Genomic DNA, 23,322 nt, shown 5'->3' on the forward strand with positions numbered 1-23,322 from the left:
AGGACTCTCAATTCTGAATATTTTTTTAGATTCACTCAAGGCATCTAAACTATTAACACATGTAGAATTATATAATTAATAAAAAAGTGTGAAACAACTGAAAATATGTCTTATATTCTAGGTTCTTCAAAGTAGCCACCTTTTGCTTTGATTACTGCTTTGCACACTCTTGGCATTCTCTTGATGAGCTTCAAGAGGTAGTCATATACACACACACACCGTATATATTAAAAGTACTACAATACTGCAGTGTTTTTTATTGCCTCCTTTATTAGCCATAAGTTTTGTATGAACAGTGCAGGTTTTAAATACCGTACTTACACTTCGCTGTCTTCAGTTTCCAGCGCTGCTCTGATCCCTCTCTTGCATCACGTGACCAGAGTTCTTTCTTGCCAGCTCACACCGCAGACCATTAGATCCTTTTTTAATGTACCGTAAGTCTACGACCGCATCATTTAGAGTCTAACATACTTACATTGAGAAAGTGACTTCCAGTCCACAATGAAGTGCAGATGTGAGATGGCAAGTCAGAACTGCAGCCTCATGATGGAGGAAAAGTACCGAAGCCGCGCTGGAAACTGAAGAAGACCGCGACCTGCAAGTACGGTAGGTAGTTAATACCTGCACATCTATTACTAATGGCTTATATAGGAGGCAAAAAAAAAAAACCAACAGTGGACTTTACTTTTTTAATTTAATATAAATATTTTAATTAACATTTCATTTTCATTATGAACATACATTACAGATAGCTAACAGATGGTGAAATAAAAAAAGAAAAAACATTGGGAGCGATACTTGAAAATTGAGCAGATTTACTTTCCTGCCTTTCACAAAAGTCACGGTATCTCATGTGATCCAACAGGAAAGTTTGCCCACCCCTGCCTTATTGGTATTACTGTAAACAAAGAGCAAAGAGGAACTGATGGAGAATCTGCAATGGATTGTCAGGGGATAAAGGAGGCGAGTGTCTTTTTTTATCATATACAGTGCCATGTAAAAGTTACTGCTATTGTGAACAGTTGCGCAAGTTGAAGACGTTTGGGAACCCTTGGAGCTTTTCATGACAAAGATGTGGGGACTCGAACATATTATTTGAGCACACCGAAGACACGGTTAATACACAAGCACGCTCGGATAACACCTTATCAGAGAATGTTCGCTCATAACTAATAATGATCCTAAACAAATATCAAAATCCACTATAGACGACCTGAAAATGCAAAAGCTGAAGGTTTTACAATGGCCCTCACAGTCCCTTAATCTGATCATCATTGAAAATCTGTGGCTAGATCTCAAAATAGCAGTGCATGCAAGATGATTAAAGAATCTCATAGAACTGGGAGAATTTTCCAAGGAAGAATGGATGAAAATCCCTCAAACAATAATTGAAAGACTCTTGTCTTGCTGAAAAGAGTGTTTACAAGCTGGAATACTTTCAAAAGGGGGTGGTACTAGCCATGCAAGGTGACCAAATGTTTGAACAGGTCTATTTTCCTTTTTTTGTCTTTTTCAAAATGTAAAAAAATAAAAAAAAAATTTTATTTGCCTAAAATACAAAGGAAATGTGTCAATTTTAACTTTAGGCCTTTTAGAGATCATTTCATCTTCAACTGGCTTAATATCTAAATCAGAACCAAAAAAATCATGAAGATTGCATCCGAAATGCCACGTTTGCCTGATCTCAACAAATCGTACAGAAAATTTACACTCCAGAAGTAACCTAACTACATATTAATAGGAGAAAACAAAATATGATTCAATCAAATAAGATTGTGACTTGTAGGATTGCTACTACCAACAGGTGGCGCTATAGAGTTCAAGTCCTCTTTTTCTTTTTCTCTGAAGAGGCAATTTGCATATTATTTTCCCAGAGGAGCATTGTGAATAAGCCTCCTTACCTTGACAAGCCAGAGCTGGCATGTCACTCTCCACAAGGAGAAACCTTACCCCGTAGACCTCAATCAAATAAGATGAAACTAATATTCTAGGAAAGAGATCCTGCATTATTCTCCAAAAGGCAAGGCCCTGAAAACCTTGATCCTTCAAAGCAAAATGAAACAGACAATATTTTGTGAGAAGCAACTGAGAATTACTAAGGCCGGATTCACACACCGAGTATGGAGCGTGATGCACAGAAAGGCCGTCAGTATCCCGTACAAAATGTCACGGCCTCATAAGGTGCCTATGGGGCTGTGGAGTTCAACTTGGGAGATCTTGGCTCATACTTTAATCTTGTGCATGAGAATGCAGGAAGGGCTACCAATCACTCTCTCCTTATATCATGGAGCACGTTCCCCTTTTTGGCTTTTACCCATCAGGTTTTATATAAATTATTGCGCCATTCACAAGAGGGAAACCTTCACAAAGATCTCTCATATACACTGGGTCTAGTACTATCTGGTAAAAGATCACTACGTGCAGGGAATTATAACAGTGCATGTAAACTGGGCCTGAGATACTAATCAATATTTGTATGACTAATTACAAGGCAATAATGGTTGGTGTTTTTATAATTACTTGCGACAAAGTCACTATTGACTTAACTCCTTAAAGGGATTGTCTAGACATAGGTCATCAATAACTGACTGATGGAGGTCCAGCACAGCACCCCCACCGATTAGCTGGAATGGCTTAGCGGCTATTCTGAATAACAGGAACTGGAGCTAAAAAAGCTGATTGATAGGAATCTAACCCCCAGGACCTCCACCAGTCTGATATTGATAGTCTATGGCTTTGAGTCAGTTAACACTTCGATCGCATCAGTTTGTGACCACCGTATGATCAAAGGGGACTTCAGAGACTGAGGACACCTCTGCTGTCATGCATGGGGACACAGAAAAGATCCCAGGGTTGTCTGATCAGTAAACGTGTTTTTAGGTCACAAGAGCCATCAATGAGACACAAGCAATCCATCTTCAGGAGTGCCCGCTAACCAATCTCTCCGCTTCTTGTTTGCCATGAATATAGTGATCCTGATTGACAGTTTGGACAAGGAGCTCTATAGCATAGGGCTTGAAGGAGCTGCGCTCCATGCCTAGCAGACCAATCACCTCTGATAGTCTTCAGTGGTGGCTGGTAAGCAATGCTAGCAACAGCAAACAGACTTATGAATCCCTCTGATTTGACACTTATTTGGGCTCTCTATGCACCACGAAATAAAAAAATCTCTATCAGCTATTGGCTGACAGAGTTATACTATAATTTGTGCCAATTTCTGTAGTAAAATAGATTTTTTTTTTGCGAGGTGGGTGGGCACTTTTGGCCTCTTGCTAAGCTACAGCCACCACTTAGAAAGCATTGCGGCCAGTCCAAAAAAAAAAAAAAAAGTGTAGATTTCCCTGCAAATTTAACTTGAGCAGAAGTTGCCAATTGCTTTACACAAGAAAACTGGCAAATATTCAAATTATAAAATTCAGTTAGTATTGATTAAAATACTCATTAAGTATAAAACCATTAAGACATTTTTTAGAAATAGTTCATCCTCTCATCCTACAATGGTCAAATCACAAGTGTGCAGAGCAGTGGCCAACACTGACAGATAAGGTCCCTGTGCAGTATATGGGCCCTTTCCAGTCCAATAGTTCTTTTACAGAAGCTGCTCACTGCTTTGGAGGTGGTAGTGGCCCCCTTAAAGGGAACCTGTCCCCCCCCCCCCAGGCGTTTTTAAGTAAAAGAGCCACCTTGTGCAGCACTAATGCTGCATTCTGTCAAGGTGGCTCTGTTACTTAGCTTCCGTTTCACCGCAGAAATAATAGTTTATAAAATTGTTCAAAAATACCTGAATTTTGACAGGGGGCAGGTCTTTCCCCCTCTGACAGACGCCTCGCATCCATCACTCATTTCGTATTTGGCGATGCCTCCTTAGTTTTCTTTTGAAATGCGGCGCCTGCGCTGTACTATATCTTCTTGGGCATGTGCAGTCAGCGCTGCCCGTGCTCTCAGATCACATCCCGGCCTTCATATCGTGTGGCCACAGATCCCGCCCCGCCGTCGCTAATGATTTATTCACACTGCGGGGCAGGGAGTCTCAGGCATGAGAGCCGCAGATAACTACTGCGCATTCCCGAGACTCCCTGCCCCGCAGTGTGAATAAATCATAAGCGGCGGGGCGGGATCTGTGACCGCGCGATATGAAGGCCAGGATGTGATCTGAGAGCACGGGAAGCACTGACTGCGCATGCCCAAGAAGATATAGTACAGCGCAGGCGCCGCTTTTCAAAAGAAAACTGAGGAGGCGGCGCCAAATACAAAATGAGTGATGGTTGCCAGGCGTCTGTCAGAGGGGGAAAGACCTGCCCCCTGTCAAAATTCAGGTATTTTTGAACAATTTTATAAACGATTATTTCTGCGGTGGAACGGAAGCTAAGTAACAGAGCCACCTTGACAGAATGCAGCATTAGGGCTGCACAAGGTGGCTCTTTTACTTAAAAATGCCTGGGGGAGGTGACAGGTTCCCTTTAACCTCTTGGGCCCCAGTGCAGTTGCACCAATGACTGATATGTAAGCCCCTGTGCAAACAAGATATATTGCAGCTTTGTGGTCAATGACTCGGTGACCCTTGCAGTAACAGAGCCCACGGTGCGGGGACATACCTTGCTCTTCAGCTGTATACGGATTTACAGCTGCTACAAGTGTTCCAGTAGATGCACTAAACAGATGTAAAGTCCAGAAGCGCACATGCGTCACAAGTCAGACATCCGGCAATCAAGCAACCTGCAAAACATAATAGGACACCGTATTATAATAATATAATCACATATAGGGTAATATATAGAATACTATGATGACCAAACTTTTTTTTTTTTTTTTTTTAAACTCAGACTAGCCTAAACTCTCTTAGGAAAAGTTTAACAAGTGACATCATCCAACAGAGTTGACGCCTGCGACTCTTTAGGCTCAGCTCCGTCACCAGCAATCAGCGAAACTCTGCACATTCCTTCAGCATGGAGAAACTCACATGAATGCAAGAAAAAAAAAAAAATTCAAAAGTGGAATTTTTTTTTTTGCTCAGTCATCTGTGTGCAGTCTGTATACAATGGGGTTTTTAATGCCGCAGATAATCATTTACAAGACCATAAACTTCCCTATGTTGCAGAACTGCAATGAATCCATAAAAATCGGATACTATACTCTCACTCCATATGGCATGTGATCTTTTTTATTTCCTTGCACATCCATAGACTTGAATTGCAGAAACTCATCTGATTTACGGAAGAAACTAGTGCATGCTTCAATTATTTTTTTTTCCCACACGCAGATTTGGTCAACATAAAAAAAAAAAAAAAATTTTCATCTCCACTGCCCCACTGAATAACATTAGTTTAGGTGATTTTACGTCAAAGGGATCAGTTTCAAAGATAAATTAAAAAGACACAACACCACCGAGAACAAAGTCTTACATTAGATATATCAAATTTTTAACTTAGTTTCTTTATGGTTCACCGGGACTATTATAGTATCCAAGCTCACACACAGGGTGACAGTTATCATTCAAAGTTTGCAGCAGGAAGGATACAAGTGTAACCAGTGTTTGCCTAGTGAAGCTGATGCCTCACTCTAAGCTGCAAAAACAAAGAAAAAGGTTCAGTGGACTAAGCTCACAGCAGCAATGGAGAATTCACACAGCCAAGTAAATACCTTTTCATGGAAATTAAGCTGCCAACTTGTTGCAGTCTGGCCAGAAGTCCCTGGGCATTGCCTAGTCACTGCTGCAGGATGCTACAGGCACACAATGCTGCATTACAGAGGAAAAACATTGTGTGTGGTCCCAACTAGTGGCTTTAAAGGAGTAATTCAGCCTCAGAAAAAAAACAAATAAATAAGCGGACAATCTGTAATACTAGATCAGGAGAGGATTGGTTGTCTACTCCTCCGTTGATCGGCTTTTTGAAGGAGCTGCAGTTCTTGTGCCTTCCTCATCAGACTCCGGCCACCTCAGCCATGCACAGTTCTTCTATGTAGACAAAAAAACATGAGGGGCGTTCCAGCTGATAACATTTCTTGCTTTATTGGAAAAAATTAAAATGGTAGAGCGGCTTACTCCTCAAGAATGGATGGATGTGCTGTGAGGCACTGGAATAACAGCTACGCGTTTCGACCCTACATGGGTCTTTATCACAGATAATGACCCATGAAGGGTCGAAACGCGTAGCTGTTATTCCAGTGCCTCACAGCACATCCATCCCTTCTTGAGGAGTAAGCCGCTCTACCATTTTAATTTTTTCCAATAAAGCAAGAAATTTTATCAGCTGGAACACCCCTCATGTTTTTTTGTCTACTATCAACTATCGTTTGGTCCAGACGAGGTTCCGTGCTGTGGCTGTGGTTGGTGAGCTGGCTAGGGCTTCTTTTAGCCCATTTTTTTCTATTTGTACAGTTCTTCTATGGCAGACTTGTACCATACAAGTAATTTGGACAATGTTATAACATCCTGCAAAAGAGCAATGTAAGTGAACCAGATCTGATATAAAATATGGAAAATGGTGACGGTACTTTCAGGAGATCCACGAGTACTTTCAACAGCCCAAAAAAAAATTCAGTCGACAAGTTTTGCACCCAAATGGATGTGATTTTGGTTGCCCACACGGAGAATAAGCCTTCAGTCTACAAGGGCTGGATAACCTTTCACCGTAATCAGAAGCAGCCACTTGCTTGTTTCTCTATATCAGCAATGGAATGAGAAGTTTATGCAATAGATCCATTAGTACAAACCTAGATTAGCAGAGATTTGCTGTTAATTTCAGCACTACTAAAGAATGGGAAGAGTCCTAGATTTAAAACTTATTAAACCAAGATCAAGAGCTCAAAATACTCAGCATATTTAAGATCTGTACATCACTTTAGACATTAATGCTAATGGGATGAGTGAAAGGCAGTAATCCAAAAGCTGGAAAACCCTTGTCATCCGCTCCCGAGATGTGACCTCATGCTCTTGTTATTCCACGAATTCTCCATCTCCTTGGCTCATGGAGGAGCAGCCATAGGATCCTGAACTTACATAGAACAAACAGCAGGTGTGACCTGCTCTCCTCATACACCTCAGATAGGAATCTATAATTTCTTTTAGCTATGTTTTTATTCTAATGAAGGACCAATCATCCAGAGTAACAGCACAAGAATCAAGTCTAAGAAGGCCAAAATTACCCATGCCAGCTCGGTAAGGGGTTTCACAGGTGCACAAAACATCCTATACTATGAATTAGCATAGGTGAAAAGGGGAGTTTTGTGACTCCCATCTAGGAGCCAGAACAGAGAAACCTCATCCATCCATGTATTACAGGATTCACCATTCATATTATTGGTCACCATGTAAGGTCACATCTGCATCAAGAGACTTCCACATTATATCAGACGGAAGAAAATTAGTGTTTGGTGGCTTTTAGGCTCTTTGCATCAGAGGTTTTCAGGACCCTCAAACATTAGTAGAATGCCACTAAACCTACTGTTTCAGCCAACCATATATATAATGCTTATGGAGGCCTCCTGACTCTTCCCTGATTATGTCTGAGTTAAGGATCTGGCCATTGGATTTCAACAGCAGATGCTTTCCTGCAGTGAGAAAATAAGTCACTGTAAGTGGAGTCAGAAACCAGCTCTCAGTATAGCCGAGGGTGCCCGTGTATGGTGCAATCAGGAGCAACCGAGGGTGCCCGTGTATGGTGCAATCAGGAGCAGCCGAGGGTGCCCGTGTATGGTGCAATCAGGAGCAGCCGAGGGTGCCCGTGTATGGTGCAATCAGGAGCAGCCGAGGGTGCCCGTGTATGGTGCAATCAGGAGCAGCCGAGGGTGCCCGTGTATGGTGCAATCAGGAGCAGCCGAGGGTGCCCGTGTATGGTGCAATCAGGGGAGGTAGCCAAAGGTTGACAGTCCGGTCAACCAATAATGTGGATGGCCATCAGAGGGGCTAAGCATGGGGTGTGAGAAGGTGCTGTCCAAGTAGTGGACAATGTCTTTAAATAGTATTCAAGGCGGCAAACAACTAAGATGCCATGTAAGGCTATGTTCACACGTTGCGATTTTTTGCTGCAAGCAAAACCTGCTACAATAAAAACTAAGTTTTGCTGCGTTTTTCGTGTCTCTTGTGCATCCTGATAAAGTTTAGTTACTCCTCCCCAAAGTAGGGAAAAAAAAAAATAAAAATCACAATGCAACTTCCTTAGGGTTGTGTTTGTCTGAGATTTCTGAAATCTCATAGGCTTTGCTGATACTGTAAAACGCAGCTTTCTATTTGCATTAAAAAACATGCAGCAAAAATGCAACGTATGAGCATATCCTAAACCAATTCCTGGCCTTTCCTTGTCAGCAGAGAAATTATATAGTGCCTTAAGACAAGGTTCAGACAGCAGCACGGAGTGATTCCCACAGAATACAGTCATTCTAAAAGCTCTTCATGCCAAGAAAAAAAAAAAAAATCATGTACAAGTCCTAACATCAGCCTAAGACACATACACTGCGCTCATCAGTATTTGTATGTCAGAATCATTAGTGTAGGTGTTATTACTAACCGTCTATGAACATCACCCTGCAGAGCATCTCTAGCCTGACAGACTATTACAGAGGGGCCCGACAAACCCAATAACCAAATCTAGCAGGCAGCATCCAGCTCAGATATATTACAGTCAGAGGATAAAGTTGGTGAAGTTCGTAGCTGGCAGCAGCACACTGGAAGCAGCAGACGCAGTGCAGGCCCTGCAGGAGCTGACACAGCTCACCATCCGTCTGACAGCACAATTATACACAATGTGGGGATGGCGGCCTTTTGTTCACTGTGTGCAGTTACTTTTTGGGGCCAATACTGCTTCCTTGTTGGCCCAATATTCCCTGCACACAAGCAGCTACATTGGATGTGTGCATGGCTAGAAGGGATCCATACAATCACACATCTACACAGGACTCATCTGCTGTATAAAGGGATGCACTCAGGATTTACAGCAGATTTCACTCATTGTAGTGCAAGGGGTAAAATCTGCAATGATCACACGCTGACATACTGCAATAGTCTGAACGGTGACATGCATTTTGCAGCAGAACTCGTGACATTAAGGTTATGTGCCCACGTTGCCGAAATGCTGCGGAAATGTGCGCATTTCTGCAACTCCCTGCTGCGGGTAAATCGCATGCGGAATTCGCATGCGTTTTCTCGCAAAACACCACCGTTTTGCAAGCATTCTTCGCTTGCAGAATGCTTGCGCTTTCCCAAGCGCTTTCCGCTTGCAGAATGCTTGCGCTTTTCCAAGCGATTTGAAGCATCGCTTGGAAAAGTGATTGACAGGTTGGTCACACTTGTCAAGCATAGTACTTGACAAGTGTGACCAACTTTTTATGCTGCCTATGCAGCATCAATAGCAAAAGAATGTTAAAAAAAAAAAAAAAAAAAAAAAATATAGGGATATACTTACCTTCTGTCGGCCCCCGGAGTCGTACCGGCCCTCATTGGCGCTGGCGGCAAGTTCCGTTCCCAGGGATGCATTGCACAAATGACCTCTGCTGACATATGGTCTCATGCGACCGTTACATCATCAGAGGTCATTGTCGCAAGGTATCCCTTAGAACGGAACATGCCGCCAGCGAAAATGAGGGCCGGGACGACTCCGGGGGCCGACAGAGGGTAAGTATATCCCTATATTTTATATTAATTATATTTTTTACATGGATATGATACCCAGGGCATTCCTATCCTCCATACCCTGGGTACCATCTGCACATGAAGCACTCACTTTATGCATGGTGGGCATAGCCACATGTGTAAAATGAGCGTTTCAATGCAATCTTATGGCGGCGGCATCGCCGTGATTCCGCAGAAATAATGGACATGTTGCGGATTTTACCGCTATGCGATTCCTCAGCGGTTAAATCCGCAGCATTGACACAGCAACTGCGGAATCCCATAGGATTGCATAGGGATGCGTTTTAAAGAGTTTCCGCGGCTGCAAAAACAATGCAACATGGGTACACAGTCTAAAGCACCACTCCAGCTTTTGCTTTATTTCAGCGATGGAGTGGTGACACTAATGCACTAGTGTTAGACTTACCAGCTGCAGTCTTCAGCTCTTCCCAGCACTGTTACGGTCACACAGTTCCTGACTGAGCAGAAGTTAGAGATGGTCACAAGTGCTCAGTGTAAATCTATGAGGCCTTTGTTCTGGCTTTCTAGACGTACAGGTGCATCTCACAAAATTAGATCATCAAAAAGTTAACGATTATGGCTTAAAGCCAATGAAAACCCAAAAGTCATCATCTCAGTACATTAGAATACTTTATAACACCAGCTTGAAAAAATGATTTTAAAATCCGAAATGTTGGCCTACTGAAAGGTATATTCAGTAAATGCAATCAATACTTGGTCGGGGCTCCTTTTGCATCAATAACTGCATCAATGCAGCGTGGCATGGAAGCGATCAGCCTGTGGAACAGCTGAGGTGTTAGGGTATGTGTCCACGGGGCGTTTTGGGTGCAGCGGATACCCGTCTCCGCCCAAAGAGCTGCCCCCTTTTGCACGTGCGGTGATACCGCATGTGTTCATTGAATCACCACGTCCTATACATAGAATGTGGTATCTATCTTGAAGAGACTGAGCGCCTCCGCAAGATAAATAGACATGCTGGGGTCTGGAAAGACGCGCCGCATGTCCGGTTACGCAGTTCTGCCGCCTGCATGTTTGTACGCATAGTGGAGACAGGATTTCAAAAAATCCCCTTCACTATGCTGTAACATCTGGACGCTGTGGATTGGACACTATGGTTGCACGCATTGCCCAATCCGCAGCAAATACTGAAGGAATACGCCCTGTGGAAACATACCCTTATGGAAGCCCAGGTTGCTTTGATAGATAGCAGAACTCAGCTGCATTGTGGGGTCTGGTGTCTCATCTTCCTCTTGACAATACCCCATAGATTCAGTATGGGGTTAAGGTCAGGTGAGTTTTCTGGGCAATCAAGCACAGTGATACTGTTGTTTTTAAACCAGGTATTAGTATATTTGGCAGTGTGGACAGGTGCGAAGTCCTGCTAGAGTATGAAATTTCTATCTCCAAAAAGCTTGTCAGCAGAGGGAAGCATGAAGTGCTCTAAAATTTCCTGATAGACGCTGCGCTGACTTTGGTTTTAATAAAACATAATGTACCTACACCAGCAGATGATATGGCTCCCAAAACCATCATTGATTGTGGATACTACACACAGTGATCAGAATCAGTGTTGTGGGTGGGTTTATATAGAGGCTCAGCATTCAGAGAACTGCTAGATCTACAGCAGATAAAGTGATTTAATCAAAATGCCAGCAAGCAGCCAAGTACATCACATTGCCGGAATCAGGGTTTCTGCCCCTGGATCCTGTTGCTCTCAAATGGAGTAGTAAAAACCTGGTGACTGATTCCCTTCAAAAAGGTTGCAAAGAAATAATCTATATTTCATCCTACAACTGTAGATGTAGAGAATAAACACTTTGTTATTATACTCACTCCAAGATCACAACTACCAAACGGGATCGCTGCAGCTAATCATTAAGCTCAAAATTAATGTCCAAGAAGAGGAGATGAGCTGTTAAGCTCAGTGATTGACTGCAGTAGTCACATTCCCTTTTGTCATGGCATCACCGCTTCGTACTGTTAAAGACAAAGGCAGTGGTGGAGAGGCAGTACTGGATAGGGTGAGGTTAGGAAGCTGCTATGTTTGCTGTTTTCTTAGTCTGCATGCCTATGTGGAAATACAAATGAATCTTGGACAAGCCCTTTAAATCTGAACGGTGTTGATTTTGTTGTTGAAATTCTGTGGATCTCATTCATATTGCATCCTCTGCATTGCAAAATGGCAAATTTGCAGCACCTGCCAACTTAAGACTTCTGCGGATTTTCTCTGCAAAGTGGAGAGGTTTAAAAGGTAAAAAAAAAATAATAATAATTTCAAACATTAACCACAATATAGCTACTATGAAACACAGCATATATGACCCAGAAGTACATACCCAAAATAAGCATCCACATTGGGTAAAGTGGGGGCTGATTGCTCGGATAAGCCACCCCAATATGAATGGGGAGGGTCCAGCCTCTGGGACAACCAACACTGAAAAATGAAATGCCGGTATTGTATGTATCACACCCATGTCTTCTGTGAGACAAGCCCTCTAAGGAATCTGTAAGGTATGTGCCCGCGGCATCTTTTTTTCAAGCGGATTCCCCATGGAACAGCACCCAGACGTTAGAAAATTACGCTCCGTCCTTTTTAACCACCTTGGGCTTTGAAAGCTGCGAAGAGGTTAAAAAGTGACCTGACCATTGCAAAATTAAAAAAAAAAAAGTTTAAAACCACACTTCTGGGAAAGTTGGTAAAAAAAAAAAAAAACACATCAGGAAAACCACCACTAGCGGTTTGTTCTCCTGAAGTGTCTTCTGCTTCAAAACCTATTTGGATACGCCGGCGTCTATAGAACGACAGGTGCACATACCCTTAAAGAGCTTTCCAGGGCTAAAAAATAAACATGGCCACTTATTTCCAGTAACCTCTGGACAAAGGTGGCACCGTTTTTGGAAGCACACAGCCATGTTTTCCTTTTCATTTTCAACAAAATAAATTACTGACATTTATGCTCTATAAGGAGTAATTGGTGATAAATTAGGAGTGGCCATTTGCTTACAATCCTTCCGACGGAGAGACTTTTGTGCTGCGTTATCAGTGGGTGTCAGCCCCGGCAGGCGCTCGGCCACTGATGTCATCACGCTGCTACTTAAATAATGCAATAAGGTGATATTGAAGAGTAAATAAGGACAGGTCGGGATAACCAGAGCGGCTCCTAATGAATATGTATATTGTGTGTGACAAACATTGTGACACAATAGCCAAGAATAGAAATAAAGCCGGCCGATGCGGTCAGATGGATGGACGCTGCACTTCACGTGGTTGCAGCAATGAAGGTGGACCGCTCCCATCATGAACGTCTTTCTACAATAACCGTTTTACAGTTTTGCAATTTTCCATTAAGAAATGTAAATACGAAAAATGCCAGAGGAGAAAAAGGAAAAGCAATTGTGAAATTTCTACACAAATCACACATGCTAAACCACGAACTGTAGCCACCCGATACACAGCGCCACATTTCCACAGTGGAATCTATCTGGGCGTTAACTGGGAACATCTCGGGGAGACGCTGCCGATCATTTACGCTTGGTTTCAGTATAGGAATTGATGATGCCTTAGACTATGGCTGGCCTTATTACACATTGGACTGTTCACCATCTGCGTTATGTCTTCTGTTCATGACAGAAGCCAGGATGCAGCGAGTGCTGGGTACCAGCCATCATTTACACAGGGGTCAGATGGAATTTATCACAGGGTCTTTCATTTCTTGATCTATGGCTGTATACACACAGGCATATAATGGATCCATAACACAATACATCACTAAGACCATTATGGGATACTAGCGTTCCTATGCACTTTTCATATGAAGGCATACAAGAGAATCTGCCACCAGATTATTGTTATGTAATCCGAAAGCAAAATAATGTAGGGGAAGAGACCCTGATTACACCGTTAACTTAGTGTACTGCTTGTTGCAATTTGATAAAAAAAATAAAACTTCTCGGCTGCAGATCTAGCTGTTCTCTGAATGCTGAGCCCTGTATAATCCCGCCCACAACACTGATTAGCAGCTGTGTACACTGTGCATAGGCAGAAGGATGACAAATGGTTGGGGGGGGTATGCAGAGCAGAAGTACTATGACATGAGACAACTAGTACTCTAGTGATAATCAACTAATGAGAATATACTGATTTTATTGAAACAATAAGCAACATAGTAAATGATACATCACTAGAAACATGGTCTCTGCCCCTACATCATGCTGATCTTGAATTACATATAAAAGAACTGCTGACAGATTCCCTTTAAGCTTGCCCACCAACAATCATCCCTCCAGAATTACCCATACACAAAAAAAAAAAAAAAATATTTGGAAGAGGGAGGAAAGCCACTGCCAGTCTTCTGTGCCCACCAAACACCTCCGGCAGCGGCGTCTCCTCAAAAACAAATGGATCGCACGTTGAACTTTCTAATTTTTCGATTATCTTTCCCAACTGTTGGGGAGTATAAAAGGAGTACACAGCAAATCTGTCACAGCAGCGGTATCTTTGTGCTAAATGCTTCAGATCTGAATAGGATTCAATTGTTCAGATTTATCAATTTGTAACAACAATATCATCTTCGGTAAGAGGCTGCTGAACACTGCGGTCGATGACGTGGAGCACAGAGCTGCTCATAAACATGTAAAGCTGCGCTCAGATTTATCACAGATCAGCAGCCTCATAACTTCTTCCGATCGTTGATGACAACCAAGTGTTCACTGATAAGAATTATACTTAACGGGAATGATTTATAGCGTGTGATCAATGAATAAGTGACTGCTCAATGGGCCTCGGAGAAATACGATTAACCACCATCGCACAAGACTCCAGATAAGATTTTTACAGGTACTAAGGCTTAAAAATGGTAAAAAAAAAAAAAATTCCGCAAACATATCTCTTGTAAGTACAGTGCCGATGAGGAGCCCCCAACGTAAGGTCACTAGACGGCACATCATTGCTGCGAAATCATGGGATACCCCTGTGATATGTGACATACGCTGTATCAACTCGCCCTGTGAGAGGTCAGGAAATAATTCCGTTTATAATGGGACATTGTGTATTAGTTATAGGGATATGAAATATTCATCCACGTCTGAAGAGGCCATTTGGGGTTTGCCTTTTTTTCGGGTGTGGGAGGAGAGTATTGAAATGTTATTTTTAAATGAATAGGAAAACCTTAATATTTTCCATATGATTAATCAGATTATTTTTAGTAGCGGGGCTGTGAAGGGTGAACCTTTTACATTGTGACGCTGCTTCAGAAACACCTACTACATCAGACACCACAAGTCAAACTTTTTTTGCAGCGTTTTTAAGTGTGTGATGCTATTAACCACACAACCACCTCGCGCGCTCAACATCTGTGAATTTAGTGGAGCACATAAGCAACATGTGTCAGACCCAGGCTATATATAGGGTAGGAGACTTTTAAAGCAAATGATACCAGTCAAGTTAAAGTGGTCGTCCAGCAGACAATAAATATGTTCCACTATGTCTGAAGTGATATTTGAAAAATAAACAATATTACTGTCATAAAGTCTGCCTTGATGTCCTAGTTTCAGCACCACTTTCACAATCCTGCCCACTCCACTTCTGCATGGGGCACAATACAGTAAGTGAGCCTAGTCTCCATGTATGAAGGAGATCTGCCAAACGTGTTGGCATTACAGGAATAAAAACTACTACTAAATTATTATGGATGCTTGGCTCGTTTCAGTAGCCGATGCATAAACAGAAAAGGAGCGGACTGGCGCAGTTAAAGGGAATCTACCACCAGTTTTTTTGCTTTGTAATCTGAGAGCAGCCTGATGTAGGTGCAGAGACCCCGATTCCAGCGATGTACCACTTACTGGGCTGCTTGCAGCAATTTTAATAAAATCACTGTAATCTTCCACAGACTGCTTCTAGCAGTTTTCAGAATGCCGAGCCCTGTATAACTCTGCCCACATCACTGATAGTGTACACAGAAAGCTGCCAATCAGTGGTGGTGGCGGCGTTGGACTACAAGTCCTCTAGCTACAATCTCCTGCTGATAAAACTATTATTTTTTTTAAGCTAAAGCAAGCAGGATAAGTAGTGATACATCACTGGAATCAAGGTCTCAGTCTCTACATCTCTAAGATTAGGTAGCAAAAAAACAGGTGAAATTACCTTTAAATATCCAATAAGCAGATTTAAAAGGGCTGGCTTGCTCACTTCAGTAGCCAATGTGGCTCATCTCTCCATCAATGAATCAAGGTTAGCCAACAAGCATAGTCCTTCAAACACATCATTGGTCACATGTAGGCACAAATCTTTCCAGAGTAGGAGTTCAATATGGATTTTGAGATGGCAAGAATGAGCATTGCAACTAGGACACATTTAGAAACAAACGCTTGTTAGTAAGTGACATATATATATGTATATTATCATTGTAAACACAAACATATTTTTACTTGACTATTCAACTGGCATGAGCTATTAATCTGTGCCAGGAATGGTGCAATATGAATATGTCCCAACTCTTTTAGTAAGCCAAGGTTAATATCAAATAATCGTTAGAAAGTCAAAGACCCGTGGCAGCTGTAAAGCGACAACTCTGTACTCTACACTGGGACTACAGATCAATAAAAAGAGAGCAAACAGTGCTGTCCACACAGGCAGCCATGACACCCGGCGATGCATTTCCAGGCCAGGAGTACAGGCTGAGCCCGCATGCTGCTGATTGCACTGGATCTTCAGGTTATTATGAAATCTCTTGTAGCTTTTATAACTTCTTATCAGGGAAATTCTGTTCATGTAACTCACCGTTCCAATCTTTAAAGTGAATCTGTCAGCACCTCCGACCCTATAGCTAGGGCTAGCCATTTTTTAATTTCCTAACCTGCAGTACACAGGAGAAGTGAGCTTTATCGTCAGATTTAGAGCCAATGTAAATTATAGTTGCAGGCGTCCTCAGCTAACAGGAACTTCCAGCATTCCCCACTTGACTCCTGACAAATAGGGACCACAGATCATCACTGGATTTGCTAAAAAGCGTCACGTGTCCTGTCCATGATACAAATTAAAAAATTAATTTAGGGTTTCTTTTTTCCCTACACATTTTGACAGACTACAACCAATAGTGAGGCACAGGTCATCGTAGAGAAAGATTGCTAGGCAGAGCCCTAACATGCCATCAATGTACCTGTATGGCCAGAACATCGAGGTGGTCTCCCACACAGGACCCCCATTATTATCCACGTTAGAGGACCTCTTGCTCTGCAAGAGTCAGCAAGTCCACATATATTAAACAGATATAGATTCATATCTACATATCTCCAGCTGCAGTATAATTGTCTAGCATTGGGTGCAGAATAAAATAAACACTGCACTTACCCCCCGAACTGACGGAGTTCCTCCGATTTCAGAGTCGTGGCCCCAACAATCACAGAGCTGTGTTAGCTCTGATGGGATACAACTGTGAAGGCTGCAATGGTCATGTGACATTGTATCAGGTGAACAGTGGTGGACAGTGCTGAGAGCGAATGAATGGCAACTGTCCAGGAGGTAATTATAGCACTTTTTTTTATGTTGCACTCAAGGACTTTTAATAAAGGGGCTAACCAGAACTGGCCAGGTAGGGTGGGAGATGCATCAACGTAGCACTGAGACCAGTAACTGGCTGCAGCAATCATAGCTAGAGCCACATAAACAAGGTCCAGAGGGGGCGTCATGGCAGGGAATAGGTTTTATCATTTCACTTTTTGTCACACATGCAAACCTCTTTAAAGGGTGCAGCGCAATAAACCACATTGGGGCACCTTCATTTAAAAAAAGCCAGCACATAGGAACAGTATATCCAATCCAACAATTACCTACAGTAGTCTATCAGGGGTACCACAAGTCAAAGAATGGCTAAGAAAAATATTCTTAAAACTTAACCTTTACTGATTACCCTTAAAAGGTCAATATATACCTAGATCAAACAGACATAAAATCACAAAAAATATCACAAACAATAGGTGCTCGTGTTTAACAGAGCTCAAGTAAAAGATGGTTCGATCTCACCAGCATATATTCTCATTCACTCCCTCCATAACTTGTCCGTTAAAAAGGAGGATCCAGCGCAGGGGGGAGAGGGGGAAGGAATTACAGCAATAACATAGTCCCTATAATACTCCTTGCCGTGCCTCTGCTTATCTCCCGCTCTGACAAGGGCAGTACCCAAATGTGAGCCTATTTACAAATGCCCATAAAATATATAGCCTCCCAACGAGTTTCTTCCCCTGTTTAGGGGGTTCATCAGGGGAGAAAAGAAGCTAGGTGGGTGCTTGCAGTGGCAAGTCAGACCCAGCTAACTGGCTAATGGTGTCACTGCCTCTATCTGGCAATATTCTTCATATACCAAAAACGGCTGTCATTAATAATTGTGATTTAGGATATCAGCAGATACAATTGTTTATCTAATCCTAGTAAAATCAATGAAAAAAAGAATCATCCGCCAAAAAATTCAGCCAGCAGCAGCGATACAACTCTTAGGCTGTGTGCACACGCTGCAGATTTTGCTGCGGTTCCGCAGCGGTTTTGGCCGCTGCGGACCCGCAGCAGTTTTTGCTGCGGTGTACAGTACCATGATTCCCTATGGGAATCAAAAACCGCAGTGCAGACGGTGCGGAATTTTCCGCGCGGATTATCTGCGGTTTTCAATCCGCAGAAAGAATTGACATGTCAATTCTTTCTTCGGATTCCCCTGCGGTTTGCCATCTCCTCCATTGAGGAGATGAAAAACCGCAGAGCAATCCGCAGGTCTTTTGACCTGCGGTTTCACCTGCGGATTTTACAGAATCTGCACCTAATCCGCAGAGTGTGCACACAGCCTTACAAGGTCACAGCTTGTGTTCTGTAATTCTATCGCATATTGCAGATAAAAATAAACAATTTTCTATTTCTACAAAGTAAAAACATAACATAACAAATGCAACACCTGCAGCAGACAGGCGCCCGGCCGTACAGCTGCAACACCTGCAGCAGACAGGCGCCCGGCCGTACAGCTGCAACACCTGCAGCAGACAGGCGCCCGGCCGTACAGCTGCAACACCTGCAGCAGACAGGCGCCCGGCCGTACAGCTGCAACACCTGCAGCAGACAGGAGCCCGGCCGTACAGCTGCAGCAGACAGGAGCCCGGCCGTACAGCTGCAGCACACAGGAGCCCGGCCGTACAGCTGCAGCACACAGGAGCCCGGCCGTACAGCTGCAGCACACAGGAGCCCGGCCGTACAGCTGCAGCACACAGGAGCCCGGCCGTACAGCTGCAGCACACAGGAGCCCGGCCGTACAGCTGCAGCACACAGGAGCCCGGCCGTACAGCTGCAGCACACAGGAGCCCGGCCGTACAGCTGCAACACACAGGAGCCCGGCCGTACAGCTGCAACACACAGGAGCCCGGCCGTACAGCTGCAACACACAGGAGCCCGGCCGTACAGCTGCAACACACAGGAGCCCGGCCGTACAGCTGCAACACACAGGAGCCCGGCCGTACAGCTGCAACACACAGGAGCCCGGCCGTACAGCTGCAACACACAGGAGCCCGGCCGTACAGCTGCAGCAGACAGGCGCCCGGCCGTACAGCTGCAACACCTGCAGCAGACAGGCGCCCGGCCGTACAGCTGCAACACCTGCAGCAGACAGGAGCCCGGCCGTACAGCTGCAGCACACAGGAGCCCGGCCGTACAGCTGCAGCACACAGGAGCCCGGCCGTACAGCTGCAGCACACAGGAGCCCGGCCGTACAGCTGCAGCACACAGGAGCCCGGCCGTACAGCTGCAGCACACAGGAGCCCGGCCGTACAGCTGCAGCACACAGGAGCCCGGCCGTACAGCTGCAGCACACAGGAGCCCGGCCGTACAGCTGCAGCACACAGGAGCCCGGCCGTACAGCTGCAACACACAGGAGCCCGGCCGTACAGCTGCAACACACAGGAGCCCGGCCGTACAGCTGCAACACACAGGAGCCCGGCCGTACAGCTGCAACACACAGGAGCCCGGCCGTACAGCTGCAACACACAGGAGCCCGGCCGTACAGCTGCAACACACAGGAGCCCGGCCGTACAGCTGCAACACACAGGAGCCCGGCCGTACAGCTGCAACACACAGGAGCCCGGCCGTACAGCTGCAACACACAGGAGCCCGGCCGTACAGCTGCAACACACAGGAGCCCGGCCGTACAGCTGCAACACACAGGAGCCCGGCCGTACAGCTGCAGCAGACAGGCGCCCGGCCGTACAGCTGCAACACCTGCAGCAGACAGGCGCCCGGCCGTACAGCTGCAACACCTGCAGCAGACAGGAGCCCGGCCGTACAGCTGCAGCACACAGGAGCCCGGCCGTACAGCTGCAGCACACAGGAGCCCGGCCGTACAGCTGCAGCACACAGGAGCCCGGCCGTACAGCTGCAGCAGACAGGAGCCCGGCCGTACAGCTGCAGCACACAGGAGCCCGGCCGTACAGCTGCAGCACACAGGAGCCCGGCCGTACAGCTGCAGCACACAGGAGCCCGGCCGTACAGCTGCAGCACACAGGAGCCCGGCCGTACAGCTGCAGCACACAGGAGCCCGGCCGTACAGCTGCAACACCTGCAGCAGACAGGAGCCCGGCCGTACAGCTGCAACACCTGCAGCAGACAGGAGCCCGGCCGTACAGCTGCAACACCTGCAGCAGACAGGAGCCCGGCCGTACAGCTGCAACACCTGCAGCAGACAGGAGCCCGGCCGTACAGCTGCAACACCTGCAGCAGACAGGAGCCCGGCCGTACAGCTGCAACACCTGCAGCAGACAGGAGCCCGGCCGTACAGCTGCAACACCTGCAGCAGACAGGAGCCCGGCCGTACAGCTGCAACACCTGCAGCAGACAGGAGCCCGGCCGTACAGCTGCAACACCTGCAGCAGACAGGAGCCCGGCCGTACAGCTGCAACACCTGCAGCAGACAGGAGCCCGGCCGTACAGCTGCAACACCTGCAGCAGACAGGAGCCCGGCCGTACAGCTGCAACACCTGCAGCAGACAGGAGCCCGGCCGTACAGCTGCAACACCTGCAGCAGACAGGAGCCCGGCCGTACAGCTGCAACACCTGCAGCAGACAGGAGCCCGGCCGTACAGCTGCAACACCTGCAGCAGACAGGAGCCCGGCCGTACAGCTGCAACACCTGCAGCAGACAGGAGCCCGGCCGTACAGCTGCAACACCTGCAGCAGACAGGAGCCCGGCCGTACAGCTGCAACACCTGCAGCAGACAGGAGCCCGGCCGTACAGCTGCAACACCTGCAGCAGACAGGAGCCCGGCCGTACAGCTGCAACACCTGCAGCAGACAGGAGCCCGGCCGTACAGCTGCAACACCTGCAGCAGACAGGAGCCCGGCCGTACAGCTGCAACACCTGCAGCAGACAGGAGCCCGGCCGTACAGCTGCAACACCTGCAGCAGACAGGAGCCCGGCCGTACAGCTGCAACACCTGCAGCAGACAGGAGCCCGGCCGTACAGCTGCAACACCTGCAGCAGACAGGAGCCCGGCCGTACAGCTGCAACACCTGCAGCAGACAGGAGCCCGGCCGTACAGCTGCAACACCTGCAGCAGACAGGAGCCCGGCCGTACAGCTGCAACACCTGCAGCAGACAGGAGCCCGGCCGTACAGCTGCAACACCTGCAGCAGACAGGAGCCCGGCCGTACAGCTGCAACACCTGCAGCAGACAGGAGCCCGGCCGTACAGCTGCAACACCTGCAGCAGACAGGAGCCCGGCCGTACAGCTGCAACACCTGCAGCAGACAGGAGCCCGGCCGTACAGCTGCAACACCTGCAGCAGACAGGAGCCCGGCCGTACAGCTGCAACACCTGCAGCAGACAGGAGCCCGGCCGTACAGCTGCAACACCTGCAGCAGACAGGAGCCCGGCCGTACAGCTGCAACACCTGCAGCAGACAGGAGCCCGGCCGTACAGCTGCAACACCTGCAGCAGACAGGAGCCCGGCCGTACAGCTGCAACACCTGCAGCAGACAGGAGCCCGGCCGTACAGCGGCAACACCTGCAGCAGACAGGAGCCCGGCTGTACAGCTGCAACACCTGCAGCAGACAGGAGCCCGGCCGTACAGCTGCAACATCTGCAGCAGACAGCAGCCCGGCCGTACAGCGGTAACACCTGCAGCAGACAGGAGCCCGGCCGTACAGCGGCAACACCTGCAGCAGACAGGAGCCCGGCCGTACAGCGGCAACACCTGCAGCAGACAGGAGCCCGGCCGTACAGCGGTAACATCTGCAGCAGACAGGAGCCCGGCTGTACAGCTGTAACACCTGCAGCAGACAGGAGCCCGGCCGTACAGCGGTAACATCTGCAGCAGACAGGAGCCCGGCCGTACAGCGGTAACATCTGCAGCAGACAGGAGCCCGGCCGTACAGCGGTAACATCTGCAGCAGACAGGAGCCCGGCTGCATCGCTGACTGGAGGCGCCAAGAGGAGGATGAGAGTTGTAGCGGTCTCTGGAGCATATGATGCCAGGTGACGTCCAGGCCCATGGATGTCATGTGTTACTGCCGTGTGTCCTGTCCCCATGTGAGGCAGCATATGGTGAGGTGTGTGCTATTGTCCTCTGTTGTCAGCCATCAGTGGGGCTCTGCAGTGCGGGCGGTGCCGGGAGTATGGAGGACGGTGCTGGGGGTGCGGGGCCGTGAGGGGACGGGGCGGCTGCCGTGGGCCGCTCTCACCTGCTCGCCGTCAGGTCTCGGCCTGCTGGTCTCGCAGTCTCCGGCCTCCTCCTCTCTCGGACTCTTCCCCTCGGCTGCTCGGGTAGGCGGGCGGCTGTCAGGCGGGAGAGGAGGAAGAAGAAGGAATACTTCGGTCCGTTACGACGGGAATAGGAACCAGAGCACACGCCGCGCTCTGCCCGCAGGGGACCAGCCGAGGACGCACTGAGGGAGTGGCGGGCAGCGGTGAAGGCGCTGGTGGCTGGCGGCAGCGGCGGGACGCCCGCAGTTATCACTACAATTTCTCTATCCCGTGAAAAGGAGGAGGACGTAAAAAAAAAATCCCGAGACAGTGTAACTTCCTGCGCCTGCCGGAAGTCCCGCCTCCGTTGTCTCCACCTATTGGCCTTTGTGAAGGGGGCGGGGAGAACGCCGCGGCCTGGAGCGCACTGCGCCTGACGCAGGGAACCGCCGTTGACGTCACGGGGAAGTCCGGCGGCGCAGAAGAGGCGGAGTCAGGATCTCCTCCCTCTCCAGCCAATCCTCCTAGCAACAAGTGACGCGGAGGGAAGCGATTTATTCATAGGTGGATGCGGAATAATGGCTTCCTGCTCCCTGTAGCTGCTGCCCATCACCGGGCTCATCTCAGTCACCCGTCAGGCTGAAGTGTCACTGTCAATCCAGGAGAACTTGCAGCAGAATGGCTGTGTCTGCCCCCAGCATCTCCCCTCCTTTCTCCATAGAGTTTCATAAGCACCAACTGTCATCTCTTGCCTCAGGAATGGGAAAAGCTGTCTTCTCCAACTACAGATTTTTACCCCTGAATTGAGGAAGCAGATTTCTCTGACATATTATAAAGTTTCTTCTTTCCATGTGTATATTGAGCACGGTCTCAGGGGCTCGTGTCAGTGCAGCACTGACAGCTGTCAACCATTGCAATGGGTTATAACTGCGATCAGGCAGCTGAAAGGCTGTGTGCACACGATGCGGATATCCAGCGGATCCGCAGCG

At 47.0% G+C, this 23,322-nt stretch overlaps 1 protein-coding gene across 3 annotated transcripts in view; it reads right to left on the bottom strand.

The window, feature by feature from the left end:
* LARP4B (La ribonucleoprotein 4B) overlaps nt 1–22,708 on the bottom strand; it is an 87,877-nt gene extending 65,169 nt beyond the window's left edge. For 2 of the 3 annotated variants that reach the window (XM_073581635.1, XM_073581632.1), the window contains exons 1-2: nt 22,333–22,708; nt 4,596–4,716 (exon numbers count right to left, since the gene is read on the bottom strand). The gene's annotated coding sequence lies outside the window, so the exon portion shown is untranslated. Of the gene's footprint in view, nt 1–4,595; nt 4,717–16,406; nt 16,426–22,332 lie in introns of those variants that run through there. The other variant, XM_073581633.1, reaches the window with a different exon arrangement.
* Between the last annotated feature and the right edge of the window lie 614 nt (nt 22,709–23,322).

Source organism: Dendrobates tinctorius, unplaced genomic scaffold, assembly GCF_039654945.1.
Source record: "Dendrobates tinctorius isolate UK_male_01 unplaced genomic scaffold, ASM3965494v1 ptg000070l, whole genome shotgun sequence".
NCBI classification, from domain to species: Eukaryota; Metazoa; Chordata; class Amphibia; order Anura; family Dendrobatidae; genus Dendrobates; species Dendrobates tinctorius.